At 41.1% G+C, this 14,072-nt stretch overlaps 1 long non-coding RNA gene across 1 annotated transcript; it reads left to right on the top strand.

The window, feature by feature from the left end:
- Positions 1-1,796: 1,796 nt before the first annotated feature.
- On the top strand, positions 1,797-5,235 carry LOC144576834 (uncharacterized). Its single transcript, XR_013519413.1, has 2 exons — positions 1,797-1,932; positions 3,144-5,235. It is a non-coding gene; the product is annotated as an uncharacterized LOC144576834 (long non-coding RNA).
- Positions 5,236-14,072: the final 8,837 nt, after the last annotated feature.

Here is a 14,072-nt window from a genome sequence, read left to right as displayed (position 1 = left end):
GGTAAGGAGCAAGTGAGGTGGAGAAGGATAGTGGATCACATGCCTCAGCTTACTGCAGACTTTCCAACAAGAAGTCGTATCCAAAGGAGGGAAGATAAAAGCTTTAAAAAAACTCAGAATCATGATTACAATGGAATGGCCATTTTAATTATGATGGAGCTCATATTCTATTGGAGACAAGAGGCAATAAGCAAATTAACAAGTAGAGGTCATAGTATGTGTGCTGGGAAGGAAAATACAGAAGGATCATTCTGAATAGACAGCAGTAGCAGCAAGGAGAACAATGTAACCAAAAGAAACGAATCCATGAATTTGTACACACACACATATACACGACAAATACACATGCGTGTTTATGTGTACTATGTTAGCTCAGGCTGCCATAACAACAACAACAACAAAAAACACAGACTGGTTGTCTTAAACAATAGACATTTGTTTTCCTACCGGGTGCCAAAAAATCAGGTTCTAGTGAGGGCTCTCTTCCTGGCTTTCAGATGGCCACCTTCTTGCTATGTCCTCACATAGTGGATAGAGCTGCTGTTTCTTCTTTTAGGAACATTCATCCCCTCAGACAAGGGCCCAACTCTCAGGACCTCATCTAACTCTAATGGCCTCCCCAAAGGCACCATCTCCACAATCTCCACACACCATCACATTGGGAGTTAGGGTAGCAACATAGGAATTTGGGGTGGACACAAACATTTGGTCCATAAGATGTACACACACACACACACACACACACACACACACACACACACACATGTCAGGGATGACTCTTGACAAACCATATTTGATCAGAAGGCTAAAGGAAGTGAGGTATTTACCCACAGGATTATCTTGGGGAAGAACATTTCCAGGAAAGGGGAAACTCGCTGAAAGACCAGCAATCCAGAGTGTCCTCGGTGTATTCAAGGGACAGGACAGAGGCCAGTGTGACTGGGTAGATGGGAGAGAACTACGAAGAGAAAAATAACAGGCAATGGGGTTAATAGGAAATTAGGGACGAGATCATGTGAGGCCTATTATCTTAATCTAATTGAGAAGAAAGTCACGGGAGACCTTTGAGTGGAAGAGCAATATGGCATAAAAAGTAACCTTTAGATAATGTGATATGATGATTAGGAGCACAAATACTGTAGTATTTTTGAAGCATTTTAAAATAGATAGGAGTTGCCTGTTAATAGGAAGGCTTTAAGTCACATTTTATAGATATTTGGTGGCTTTGCTTTTAAACAACGTCAGTGATATTTAGTAACATTATAAAGAATAATAATAATTAAAATCCTCCAATGTACTCCCTAAGCAATCTTTCCCCATTATTGTGAGCCTTCATTATTTCAATGTAATTTGTCAGAAGTCCAATACTTAATTAAAAATAGGTAAATGTTTAACATTCTAATCGATGTGACTATTATATGTGGATTTCAATGTAAAGATACAGAATATTTTTCAGAATTTATTGCTGATATTATAAAGAAAAACAGAAAAATATTACTATCAGAACTTTTCACCTTGACCTTGGAAGGAAGCCATGCCCTTCAGTTTTCTGTTCACTTTTGATATTCATAGCACAGTCTTGCCCTTGCAATATCCATTTCTCAACGTGTTGTGAAGGGAAGAAGCTGAAGAGGCAAACTTACAAAACAAAACTTCTGTGATCAGATGTAATTCTCTCATCTGAGCCCAGGAGTCAGACACAAGGCTGTGGTGAAGCTATGATTTTTTTCCAGATTGCACTAGCTTCTAAAGAAACTGTGAACATTCCTATTGCTATTTTTCTCTCCTTTCTGTTCAGATTTCACATGTATTCTCAGTGATACAATTTTTCTATGTCATCCAAAGAAAGGAGCATTTGAAGAAATGGCGTGTTGAATAAAAAGAAAAAAGAAAAGGTTCTTAGTTATGTACTGGGAAATAAAAGATAAATCAGTAAGTATATTTTACTTTTTAATTTTCTTATTACATTCCAGCCCTTTGTAGCACATTTCAATAATGTCTGATACCTGGGGATTTTAAAAGACTGAATACAATTTGATGGGGTATACTAAGAAAGGGATTACAAAATTCAGGATCGCTCCTTCACTAAAACAGCCCTGACCACATTAACCAACTTTTTCCACTAGCTGAGCAGTTAATCATATTAATATTGATTTTAAATGGCCTACCATTTTTATGAAAGAAAAATGGTAGCAGGGTTTCAATTATGTGATGAAACAGGCTAAGAAGCGTCCCAAATAATCCATGTTGGCTTCTCTCATGAGGTGGGATATGCTCTGGCATCACTTAGTGGCTTCAAATGTCCTGGTAGCCTGGATGCTCAGTGAAAGGAGCCTTCACTGCTCTGTGGAGAAATGGGTTGAGTAGAATGTGTTTTTTGCTTGTTTGTTTAGAATAGCAAATATGTCCATGTTAAAGGGCTGTCCTTTATACAAACTTCTCTTTCCTACATTTTTGGTGTTAAAGTATTTTTGTCTCTTAGAAAATGATTGGTAACTTTAGTTTTGGAAATTTTGTTCATTTGTTGCTACCGTTTGGCTGTTGGTCCCCTCCAAATCTCCTGTTAAAATGTGGTCTTCAGTACTGGAGGTGGGTCTTCATGGGAGGTGTCTGTGTCATGGGAGTGGATCCTTCAGGAATAGATGAATGCTCTCCTTGGGAGGGGGAAGTGAGTGAATTCCCACCTTAGGAGTCCCTGTGAGAGATGGTTGTTAAAAAGAGCCTGGCACCTCCTCTCTTGCTCTCCTGCTTCTTCTCTCCCAATGTGATCTCTTCACATGCCTTAGGCCATGAATCCAAGCAAACTGAGGTGCTCATCAAAAGCCTAGCAGATGCCAGTGCTCAATTTCTTAATCTGTGGATGTATATTACAGGCCACCATTGTAAGGTTTGTGCCGTATATGGAGGGAGAATCTCTCTGGTCAATAAATAAATATTGACAAAGTGGTTATGTACAAAACTGACCTAAAATATCATGAAAGAGGAGACTAGAAACGATAGCGGAAATGCTATTTTCCTTTCTGGCAGGCCTTCCCCCAAATCATCTAATGGCATGTGTACTAGTTGGTGTCACTCTCTTTCCAGGTAAAGGGGATGCTGGGTTTGCCGTAAGTTAAGGGTCGCTAAAACTGACACTATTCTAGATATTTCAAACAGGAAAAAAACTTAATACCAAGAAGTGGATGTTTACAGAACTATCAGAAGTGTTGGAGAAGTGAAGGTCAAGGAAAACCTCTGCTAACAATGAGGAAATCAAGAATTACTGGGGCCATAGGATGCTGTCTGCAGTGATTTCTGCTGCTGCTGAAGAGGGTGATTCCCAGAAGTTCTGGAAGCTGCTGGACTTCTCATAACTGTGGTCTGCCCATCATATTATAGCTTCTGCTTTTCTTTTACTTTATACATTTTGCAGAATTTTCTTTCTTTGCAGGAGTTTGTACCTGTATCATATGAGTAAGGATATCTATAAAACGTAGCTACAGGGTTTTAGCCTTTGAATTGCGGAGGAAAGTTGGAGGGACAGAGACGGTGGTGTGCTAACAGATTCTGAGTACGGTCACCTAGCTGTGGTCCTTTCCCATTTCTTTCTTTTTAACGGAGTCCTGATTGGGATCAAGCATGTACTTCATCCTTTGCTCCAGAAAGAGGTAAATTTTGTGAGTCATGGAATTAACCCAGTGATGGTAAATGGGGTTGGGGTGGGCATATAATTTACAGTCTCTTAATTTATGTGCACAGGACAGATCTCTGTGTGTGTTAGTCTGTTCTCATGCTGCTACTAAAAACATACCTAACGCTGGATAATTTATAAAGGAAAGAGGTTTAATGGGCTCACAGTTCCACATGGCTGAGGAGCCCTCACAATTATGGCAGCAGATGATGAAAGAGCAAAGGGACATCCTACATGGCAGCAGGCAAGAGAAAATGCCTGTGCAGGGATTCCCATTTATAAAACCATCAGATCTTGTTACACATTCACTATCACGAGAGCAGCACGGGAAAGACCCACCCCCATGATTCAGTTACCTCCCACCAGGTCCTTCCCTTGACACTTGGGAATTATGGGAGCTACAATTCAAGATGAGATTTGGGTGTGGACACAGCCAAATCATATCACTGTGTGTCTGCCTTCTATTTAACATGCCTAAGAAGCATGTAACTTAAATTTTCATAGGCAGCCATACTGAAGCCATGACAAGATCAGAATGAAGTAGATATTAAGGAAAAAATAGAGAGGAGACAGAAAAATATACCTTGCTTTTTAAAAACATTACATAATTTTGTAACTCTTCATGTTATGTAATAGTCTTCCCCTACTTCTGAATATTTGATGTGTGAAAGTAAGTTTCATCATGAAGTCAGTTTCTGTCCTGGTTTCTGTTACTTTTGAAAGCATCATAACTATTAACCCTGACTCAACTTCTGTGCTTTGAAATCTGACAAACTATAGGTGACAAAGGAAGGAAGTAGACAGGTGTTTTCAGGAATCTCTCTAAATAATTATTTCCATGGTGAAAACACCAGGTACCACAGAAAACTAAGACTTGAGGGGTGGGTGTCATTGAGACACTTGGTTCTATTCAGATGATCTGTCAGCTCCCAGTTCTGAACAGACACATAGTCACATCCTTTCATATCTTTGCTTTGAAAGAGTCTCTGATATAAAACCTCCCTATATCCATGCTGAGTAGACTGAACTAAAGGACATGAAGAAGACCTCAAGGGCAAGATTTGATAATAAAACTCATGGTGAAATGGGACCCAGTCGTTTATGGAGTGCAGTCACAGATGCCGTCTGCTTCCAGAATGTTATGACACTGTCAGCATATTTTTATAGTACATAGTGACAAGGACTCTCCTTGCAAACTACTCAGGCTTGTTTGAACCCTGTGCTCAACTAAACCCTGGCCTTCCATCCTGGCGGAATCCAGTTTTAGCAAAAATCTTTCTAAGTCAGTTTAGCAAGAGCCCTCACACCCTTGACCTCTGATCACCCTGGCCTGCTGCTAGCAAGAATTCTGCATGGTTCAGTCTAGCAAAAATGGCCCCTATCCTTGATGTCTCCTGTTAGGAATTTCCCCTTTACTAACTTCCATTCCCATCCCACCTGCTCCTTGGCTAGAAACTTCCACTTATTCTTGCATATGAAGTGGAGCCCCATCTCTCCCTGGTTGCTTGCTACAGTCTTGATACGTATGGCAATAGTCCTGAATAAAGTTTTTATTACCATTTTAACAAGTGCCAGAATAACTTTTCTTTAACAATAGAAGTGGGGTTCATGGAGTTGGAAATGAGGTGACCTGGGCCTAAACTGCATCCTGGTTTACCCAGAAGTTTCTTGTTTTTTGCACCAAATACCTACTTCTAAGAGACTGAAGCTCTAGGCTCCAGAACATTGAGAAATAAGAGTTTGTTGTTCAAGCCACCAAGTCTATGGTGTTTTTGTTATTTTATTTTATTTTATTTTTTTTTTTTTTGAGACGGAGTTTCGCTCGTTACCCAGGCTGGAGTGCAATGGCGCGATCTCGGCTCACCACAACCTCCGCCTCCTGGGTTCAGGCAATTCTCCTGCCTCAGCCTCCTGAGTAGCTGGGATTACAGGCACGCGCCACCATGCCCAGCTAATTTTTTGTATTATTTTAGTAGAGACGGGGTTTCACCATATTGACCAGGATGGTCTCGATCTCCTGACCTCGTGATCCACCTGCCTCGGCCTCCCAAAGTGCTGGGATTACAGGCTTGAGTCACCGCGCCCGGCCGTCCATGGTGTTTTTGTTATACCAGCTGGAGCTATGACAGTGTGTAAACTTTTTCTTTTCATGATTGAATTACTGTGAGTATTTCATGTGCAGAATGTATTGTGGTCTAGGAATGGAGATGATGAACAAAAAAGCTAAGAGCCCCCAAAACGAACACTTCTGTGCACTGCTGATTGCTACAGAAACATCCTTTATCTGAACCATCGGTGCCTCCAACTCTTTATCAGGGAAATAGGATTGGCAATTTGTTTGATCACCACACTGAATGGTAGTGAAGAATGACTAATAATTTTGAAGTGAGATGTAAATGTTAATAAGATAAAAAATAGGAGGGAAGCTTAGGCATCCAAAGACAATCGCAAACTGGAATTAAAGACAACGTAGGTAATGGACCAAATGCTTTAGAGGTGCTACAACATGGAGTTGGTTGCTTCACATAAACGACTTTCGCCTTCTCTTTCCCTCTTCCAGTCTGAACCTCATCTGACTCATTTGCATTTTGATCCCAATGGGAAGATCTCAATGTTTAGAAAAATTCCTCATTTTTTTTTTTTTTTTTTTTTTGCTTTTACTCATAAATGATCAATAGCCACAATAATGAAAAACAACAGGAAGTTCTTTTCGGCTGTCATTCCTCACCGTTTCAGGATGACTGCTCAGCTGTTTATGATACAAAGCTGTTTCATTTTGAGAAACTTTAACATAAGTAAAATATGGTCTCAAAATGGAGGAATTGAGGCTTTGAAAGTATTTTTTTTTTAACTCTAGGATTGGTTTCTTTAGACTCACAAGCACTGGACTCCTTATCAGCCTTGTGTTAGACACCAGTGTTAGACACCAGTGTTAGACACCAGTGAAACCAGCTGTGTTTTAAAATGCATCTGGCAGGCGTTATAACCATGCTAAGAACATTTCACTCTAACAGTCCTGCCTCAGGCGGAAGTTGCTTCCTGAGATTCTCTGGCAATTACTAAATCTTAATACTATATTCACTTACACAAAGTGTCTCTCTTTTTCAGATATACATGTTTACTATTCCCAAATGTCTACCAAAGGTAAGTCATCCCCCCACTTTCATTCCCTTGGAGACTGAGTATTTCCTGACCACCTGCTCTAAATCAGAAGACTGAGTAACATTCTAATAACACATCAGTTATCCATTTCCAAGCCCTCTTTGCTTCCTGAATTTCAGTGTGCGTCACCTGCACAGCTTGTTAGATCATGGTTTCCTCAATCTTATAGCAAGATTCTGTTTTAATATGACTGAGTTGGGGCCTGAGCCTGATTTTCTAACACATCCTCAGTGATACTTACACTAACTGTCAATGAACCATGGCATGGAAGACACCAAAAGGACTTTCCATCTTGGACTTGACGTGATAATAGGCAGTGAATCTTCATCCTGAGGGTTGGCGAAAACCTGTTCTAAGCAGCATCCCTGGGCACCATGACCTGCCGAACTGTTTTGACTGGCATTGCCATCCCACTAACATACTGTGTTACAAGTGCCAGGAGCCAGCAGTGTTAAATACTAAGTTTCCCACGGCTCTGGTCAGACAAGTTCCAAAGCTCATGGTGAGATACAGGGCTCTCTGGGCACATACTAGGATCAGGGCTACATTTTTACATTTAATTGGTTGGTAAGTCAAAGAAGTAACCATATACAGAAATAGGATGAACTTTCTGTGATTTCATTTTTTATAAGACCTGTAGGAAGTATACACACACACCCCCCCCCATGTGGTTATATAGATAAATACATACATAATCATATGTAATAATGTATATACACATACAGTCATATAAGTACATAATGCCTATATCATCATTTAATATATACATATGCTATCATATGTGTGTGCACACATATACATCACACACACACAATCAACCCTTTAGTGCACTTTCACACACATACATTTTTAAGTTGATGGAACATTTTTCTCTCCTCTCATTTCTCAGATGCTCATTGTCATTTGTATCTTAATTTCTCTTAAAAGCTGCATTTGATAATCAAACTTCAAAAATATTTTTATGTATAAAGATGCTGAGCAGCTGGGGGCTAGTGGTGTGGTACAATATGATTTTGCTACCTGGGCACTTTCTATCAGGGCATGTGACACTGGCAGAGAATGGCTGCTTTGTCCCTACCCTACATGAAAGGAAGCATAAAGGAAGAAGCAAGTCTCTGAATTCTTGTCTCAGGCCTATAGAAAACGTTAATTCCACCAAAGGAAAAATTCTGATGGGAAAGGGATGTCCTTCTCTCTCGAATCTCATCAGAAGCAGAAGTAAGGAGGCCCCTGATGTATCTGTTGTTCAGCATAGACAAAGGCATATGACAGGGCCATAAGCACTTTGACTTTATCTTCCTGGTGTACGTTGAGAACCAATAAAAATGACCTTTCGTGCAGGCTTTGGACTAATAATGTTTTACACTCTACTGTGGAAAATTGAAACAGAGAGAAAAGCACACCATTCCAAAGAGCCTCCTCACTGTCTCACCATCAAAGGACAAGCAAATGGACAGGAAACTAATAACGAGGACGTATGCTTCTCAAGGGTCAACTCAGATCCCCAGAAACACCGTTGCAGCCTCAATCTCCCAGGAATATGAGAAATTTTCAACATTGGGGTAGTAAACAACATTAGGCGGTTATATATAGTGACTCCAGCTTGAAGTCACCTTCGAATTCCAATGACTCTTGGGTAGTAGAAATTGACACCAGTGTGAACAGCAAGGCAGGGTTTACTAAGCCTGTGGTTCAAGCTACACAAAGAGGCAGGGCACAGGGAGAGTCCTGAGGCCAGCCCCCCACTGCAGGCCTCAGCTCCTGTCATTTTTAGGAAGTTGAGGTGGGAAAAAGGAGAGACATGTAGTCATGTTTAGGTAGGCTCTTCTTTGCACTTGCATAGGCAAGTGTCATGCTCTAACATGTGTTGCATGTACAGAAAATGGCAGATAGGACCGGCCTTGGGCAGAGATTTTAGTATTACAATGAGATTATTATGAGAAAACGTTAAGGAAAGGTTAAAAAAAAGTCAGTGAAAAGTCAGCACTGAAGTCCATCTTGTTGCCAACTGGCTGGATCTTGTGAGGTTCTTATCAGGAATGGCAGAGTCGCACATTAGCAACCTTGGAAGACATTACCCAAGGAGATAAATGGTTAGGTTCTTCCTTTTATGGTTAGGAATTTGGCCTGGTCTTCTGGGTTAGGAGGGGCCCCCCTTTCTGCTACTGACCTGGGTCAGCTTGTTGAGGGAGACAAGAAGGTAGGGGAGAGGCTTCCCAGACATATGAGGCTCACTGGGACCCTAATTACCATGTCTCTTGTCTGCCAGGACTGAGTCTCCCCCCATACTGTCTTACTTCCCTTTTAAGTATTTGTTGAAAATTATAGATTAAAACAAAATGAATATCCCAAGGAGATGATTTCCAAATAATGTAAATAAAGATCTGATATGGTTTGGCTGTGTCCCCATCCAATCTCACCTTGAATTGTAATAATCCCCACATGTCAAAGTGGGGGCCAGGTGGAGATTATCAAATCGTGGGGGTGGTTTCTTCCATATTGTTCTTGTGGTAATGAATCAGTCTCACAGAGCTGATGGTTTTATAAATGGGAGGTCCCCTGCACAAGCCCTCTTGCCTGCTTTCATATAAGACATGCTTTTCTTCTTTTTTTGCCTCATACCATGGTTATGAGGTCTCCCCAGCCATGCTGAACTGTGAGTCCATTAAACCTCTTTTCTTTATAAATAACCCAGTCTTGGGTATGTCTTTATTAGCAGCGTGAGAACACTGGCACGGTATCTGTCCTCAGGAAGTTGGAGGATAGCTCTTTCCTCTTTAAGTGTGGGCTGCACATAGTGACTGCCTTTCAAAGAGGACAGTATGGAAGGGGCTAAAAGAGTCACTTGACAGTGGAGAAACTTGACAACCATGATGTCAGCCAGTGGATCAAGGTCAACATCAATAATAAGTCATGTTGACAGTGTGTACCCTTGACATGATGTCATGAGAGGACACTTTACCTCCACGGTCACTCTCCCAAAAATCCAAACCTCTGGCTAACCATGAGAAAAGCATCACACAAACCTCACCTGAGGGTAATTCTATAAAACACATGACCAGGACTGCTCAAAACTGTTATAAAAAACGGAGACTATGAGAAACCGTCACAGTCAAGAAGATTCTAAGGGGACATGATGATGAAATGTAATATGATATTCTAGAAGGGAGGGGTCCTGGAACAGGCAAAGGATAACAAACACTAAGGGACCCAGAAAAGGCTAATAAGTACCAACATTGGTTCATCAATTGCGACACATGTAAAATATAGGTTTTAATCTTTTTATATTTTATTATATTATAATTTATTTTTATGAGACCGGGTCTTGCTCTGTCACCCAGGCTGGAGTGCAATGGTGCTGCTTTGGCTCACTGCAACATCTGCCTCCTGGGTTCAAGTGATCCTCCTGCCTCAGCTTCCCAAGTACCCGGGATTACAGGTGCCCATCACCGCCCCTGACTAATTTTTGTACTTTTATTAGAGACAGGGTTTCACCATGCTAGCCAGGCTGGTCTCAAACTCCTGACCTCATAATCTGCCCACCTTAGTCTCCCAAAGTGTTGGGATTAATGGCGTGAGCCACCATACCCAGGCGCAAATATAAAATATTAATAATGGGGATCTATGTATGTGCTGTATAAGAACTCTATAATCTTCTCAATTTTTCTATAAATCTAAAGATGTTCTAAAATAAGGTGTTTATTAAAAAAGAAAAGAAGCCAAAGGGAGTTTTACTGTAGACTTAGCCCTATTAAATTCCTAGAAAGCTTTCCTGATTGAGTTGTTTTTGCTACAAAACGGAAAGACATGCTTGGTAAACATTTCATAACGAATGTAATGATGATTATCTCCCATAAAACAGAAGAAACCACGCTGTCCCATAAGGAACCTGCTGCCTCTAGCATGCGCTCATCTCAGATTGAAAGCAGGGAGTCAGAAGCAGGTAGAAGGAGCAGATGGTGTCTGATGACCAGGCTGTGGCTTCAGATCTTTGAAAGGCCCAGGGAGTGAGGCATTCTTCCTCCTAAGTGCCTACCCTTCCTGAAGCAAGGGCCGGAAGAGGCAGGAGAATTTAGTTTAGTGTGTTCCGAATGAGTTAATGGATGACATACCAGTGAGTATTTTCTATCACATTAATTTTAATGTATTCTATGCTTCTGATGTAAAAGACTCAAAATGACCTCCCAGTGTTCCTAATTAGTGCTCTCAGTACAACTGCTTTATCATTTCTTAGAATTGGCTTCTGCTATGTTTCTAAATTTAGAAAAAAATTACAATTTATAATTTTTGCATATATACCTTGGGAATTGAATGAGGAGATTAATATATATGCGGAATTATCATAAGTAAAACAATTTATTAAGATAATACAGTGTTAGAAAAAGTTTCATGAGATGTTCTTGAAGATGTGTAAACCATAAATTTTCTGTGGCAGATGCAGAGGTATGTGTCTTTCTTGTGAAACATTGATTAAAAGAGCTATGTGGCGTGGAAGACAAGGATGTGGTCCATGTTTATAAAATCAAGCCTGTAATCCCAGCACTTTGGGAGAACGAGGCGGGTGGATCAAGAGGTCACGAGATCAAGACCATCCCGGTCAACATGGTGAAACCCCCGTCTCTAAAAAAAATACAAAAAAAATTAGCCGGGCATGGTGGCGCGTGCCTGTAATCCCAGCTACTCAGGAGGCTGAGGCAGGAGAATTGCCTGAACCCAGGAGGCGGAGGTTGCGGTGAGCCGAGATCGCGCCATTGCACTCCAGCCTGGGTAACAAGAGCAAAACTCCGTCTCAAAAAAAAAAATAAATAAAATAAAATAAAACTGTAAATTTAACTGTAGTTATAAATCAATAATCTCAATTCTGAACATGATTCAAAAATTGCATATTTTGGTCTGATATTTAAACATTATTTTAGAATTTGGAGGTAGGCAGACCAAGATGGCAGAGTAGAAGGCTCCACCAATTATCTTCCCCAACAAGGACAGCAATTTAACAACTGTCTACACAAAAAATACACCTCCAAAGGAACAAAAAAATCCGATGACTGCTCAGAGTGCTTGGTTTTAACTTCGTATCACTGAAAGAGACACTGAAGAGGTGGAAACATCAGTCTTGAATTACTGATGCCACCTTACCCTCAACCCCCAGCAGTGGCAGCATGGCACAGAAAGCATTTCTGCATGCTGGAGCGTGGAGGGGCATGCAGCAATTGTGAGGTATCGAATTCAGTGCTGTCCTGTTAGAGCAGAAAGGAAAATCAGACCAAACTCAGCTGACACCTGCTCATGGAAGGAGTATTTAAATTAACTCAAATCAGAGGGGAAGCGCTGATCCCAGCTGTCAGGACTTAGGTTCCTACAAGCCTTGCTACCTCAGGCCAAAGGGCTTTGGTGCTCTAAATCAATTTGACAGGCAGACTAAGCCCATAAAGACTGAAATTTTTAGACAAGTCCTAGTACTGAATTGGGCTCAGAGCTAGTAGACTGAGGGCGGCATACTGAGACTTCAGCAGAGGTGGCAGAGGAAATGCTGGCATCACCCCTCTCCTAGCCCCAGGCTGCACAGCTCACAGCTCCAAAAGAGACCTCTTCCTTCTGCTTGAGGAGAGGAGAGGGAAGCGTGGGGAGGACTTTGTCTTTCATCTTGGATACCAGCTCAGCCACAGCGGAATAGAGCACTGGTCAGAGTCCTGAGGCCCCTTTCCAAGCCTAGCTCCCAGATGACATTACTACACACACCTTGGGCCAGAAGGGAAACCACTGTCTTGAAGGGAAGAACCCAATGCTGGCAGCATTTGTCACCTCCCAACTGAAGAACCCTTGGGCCCTGAATAACCAGCAGTGATACCCAAGTACTATGTTGAGGGCCTTGGGTAAAACTGTGAGATGTGCTAGCTTCAAGTGAGACTTAGCACATTCTCAGCTGTTGTGGTTTCAAGGTGAGACTTCTTTTGCTTGAGAAAAGCAGAGGGAAAGGTAAAGGGCACTTTGACCTGCACCTTAGGTTCCAGCTCTGCTACCATAGCGGGATAGTGTACCAGCCAGGCACCTGGGGACCCTGATTCCAGGACTTGGCTTTTGGACAGCATTTCTGGACCTGCCCTGGACCAGAGGGAAGCCCACAGCCTGAAAGGTGAGTCCCATGCCAAGCAGCATTAATCACAAGCTAACTGAAGAGCCCTTAGGTCTTAAGGGAAAATAAATGGTAGTCTGGTAGTACTCCTTGTGGGCCTGTGGTATTGGTGGCCATGAGGTGAGGCTCCTCTGCCTTTAGAAAGGGGAGGGAAGCGTGGAAAATACTATGGTATTGTATTGTGGTTTTAATTTGCATTTCCCTGATCATTAGTGATTTTGAGCATTATAAAATATGTTTGTTGGCCATTTGTATATCTTCTTTTGAGAACTGTCTATTCATGTTTTTAGCCCACTTTTTGATGGGATTGTTTGTTTATTTTCTTGCTAATTTGCTTGAGTTCCTTGTGGATTCTGGGTATTAGTACTTTGTCCTATAGATTGTGAAGACTTTCTCCCACTCGGTTGGTTGTCTGTTCACTCTGCTGACTGTTCCTTTTGCCATGAAGAAGCTCTTTGGTTTAATTAAGTGCCACCTATTTATCTTTGTTTTTGTTGCATTTGCTCTTGGGTTCTTAGTCATAAAATCTTTGCCTAAGTCAATGTCTAGAAGGGTTTTTCTGATGTTATATTCTAGAATTTTTATAGTTTCAGGTCTTAGGTTTAAGTCCTTGTTTCATCTTGAGCTGATTTTTGCATAAGGCCAGAGATGAGAATCCAGTTTCATTCTCCGACATGTGGCTTGCCAATGATCCCAGCACCATTTGTTAAAAACAGTGTCCTTTCCCTACTTTATGTTTTTGTTCGCTTTGTCAGATATCAGTTGGCTGTAGGTATTTGGGTTTATTTCTGGATTCTCTATTCTGTTCCATAGGTCTGTGTGCCTATTTTAAACCAGGTCCATGCTGTTTTAATGACTATGAGCCTTACAGCATAATTTGAAACCAGGTAATGTGATGCCTCCAGATTTTTTCTTTTTGCTTAGTCTGGTTTTGTTTATGTGGACTTTTTTTTTTTATTCCATATGAAGTTTAGAATTGCTTTTTTCCATTTCTGTGAAGAACAATGGTGATATTTTGATGGGAATTACATTGAATTTGTAAATAGCTTTTGGTAGTATGGTTATTTTCACAATATTGATTCTACCCATCCTTGAGCATGGGCTGTA

Source organism: Callithrix jacchus, chromosome 6, assembly GCF_049354715.1.
Source record: "Callithrix jacchus isolate 240 chromosome 6, calJac240_pri, whole genome shotgun sequence".
NCBI lineage: Eukaryota > Metazoa > Chordata > Mammalia > Primates > Cebidae > Callithrix > Callithrix jacchus.
The sequence above is the reverse complement of the archived record's forward strand: the minus strand, read 5'-3'. Positions and strand labels throughout refer to the sequence as shown.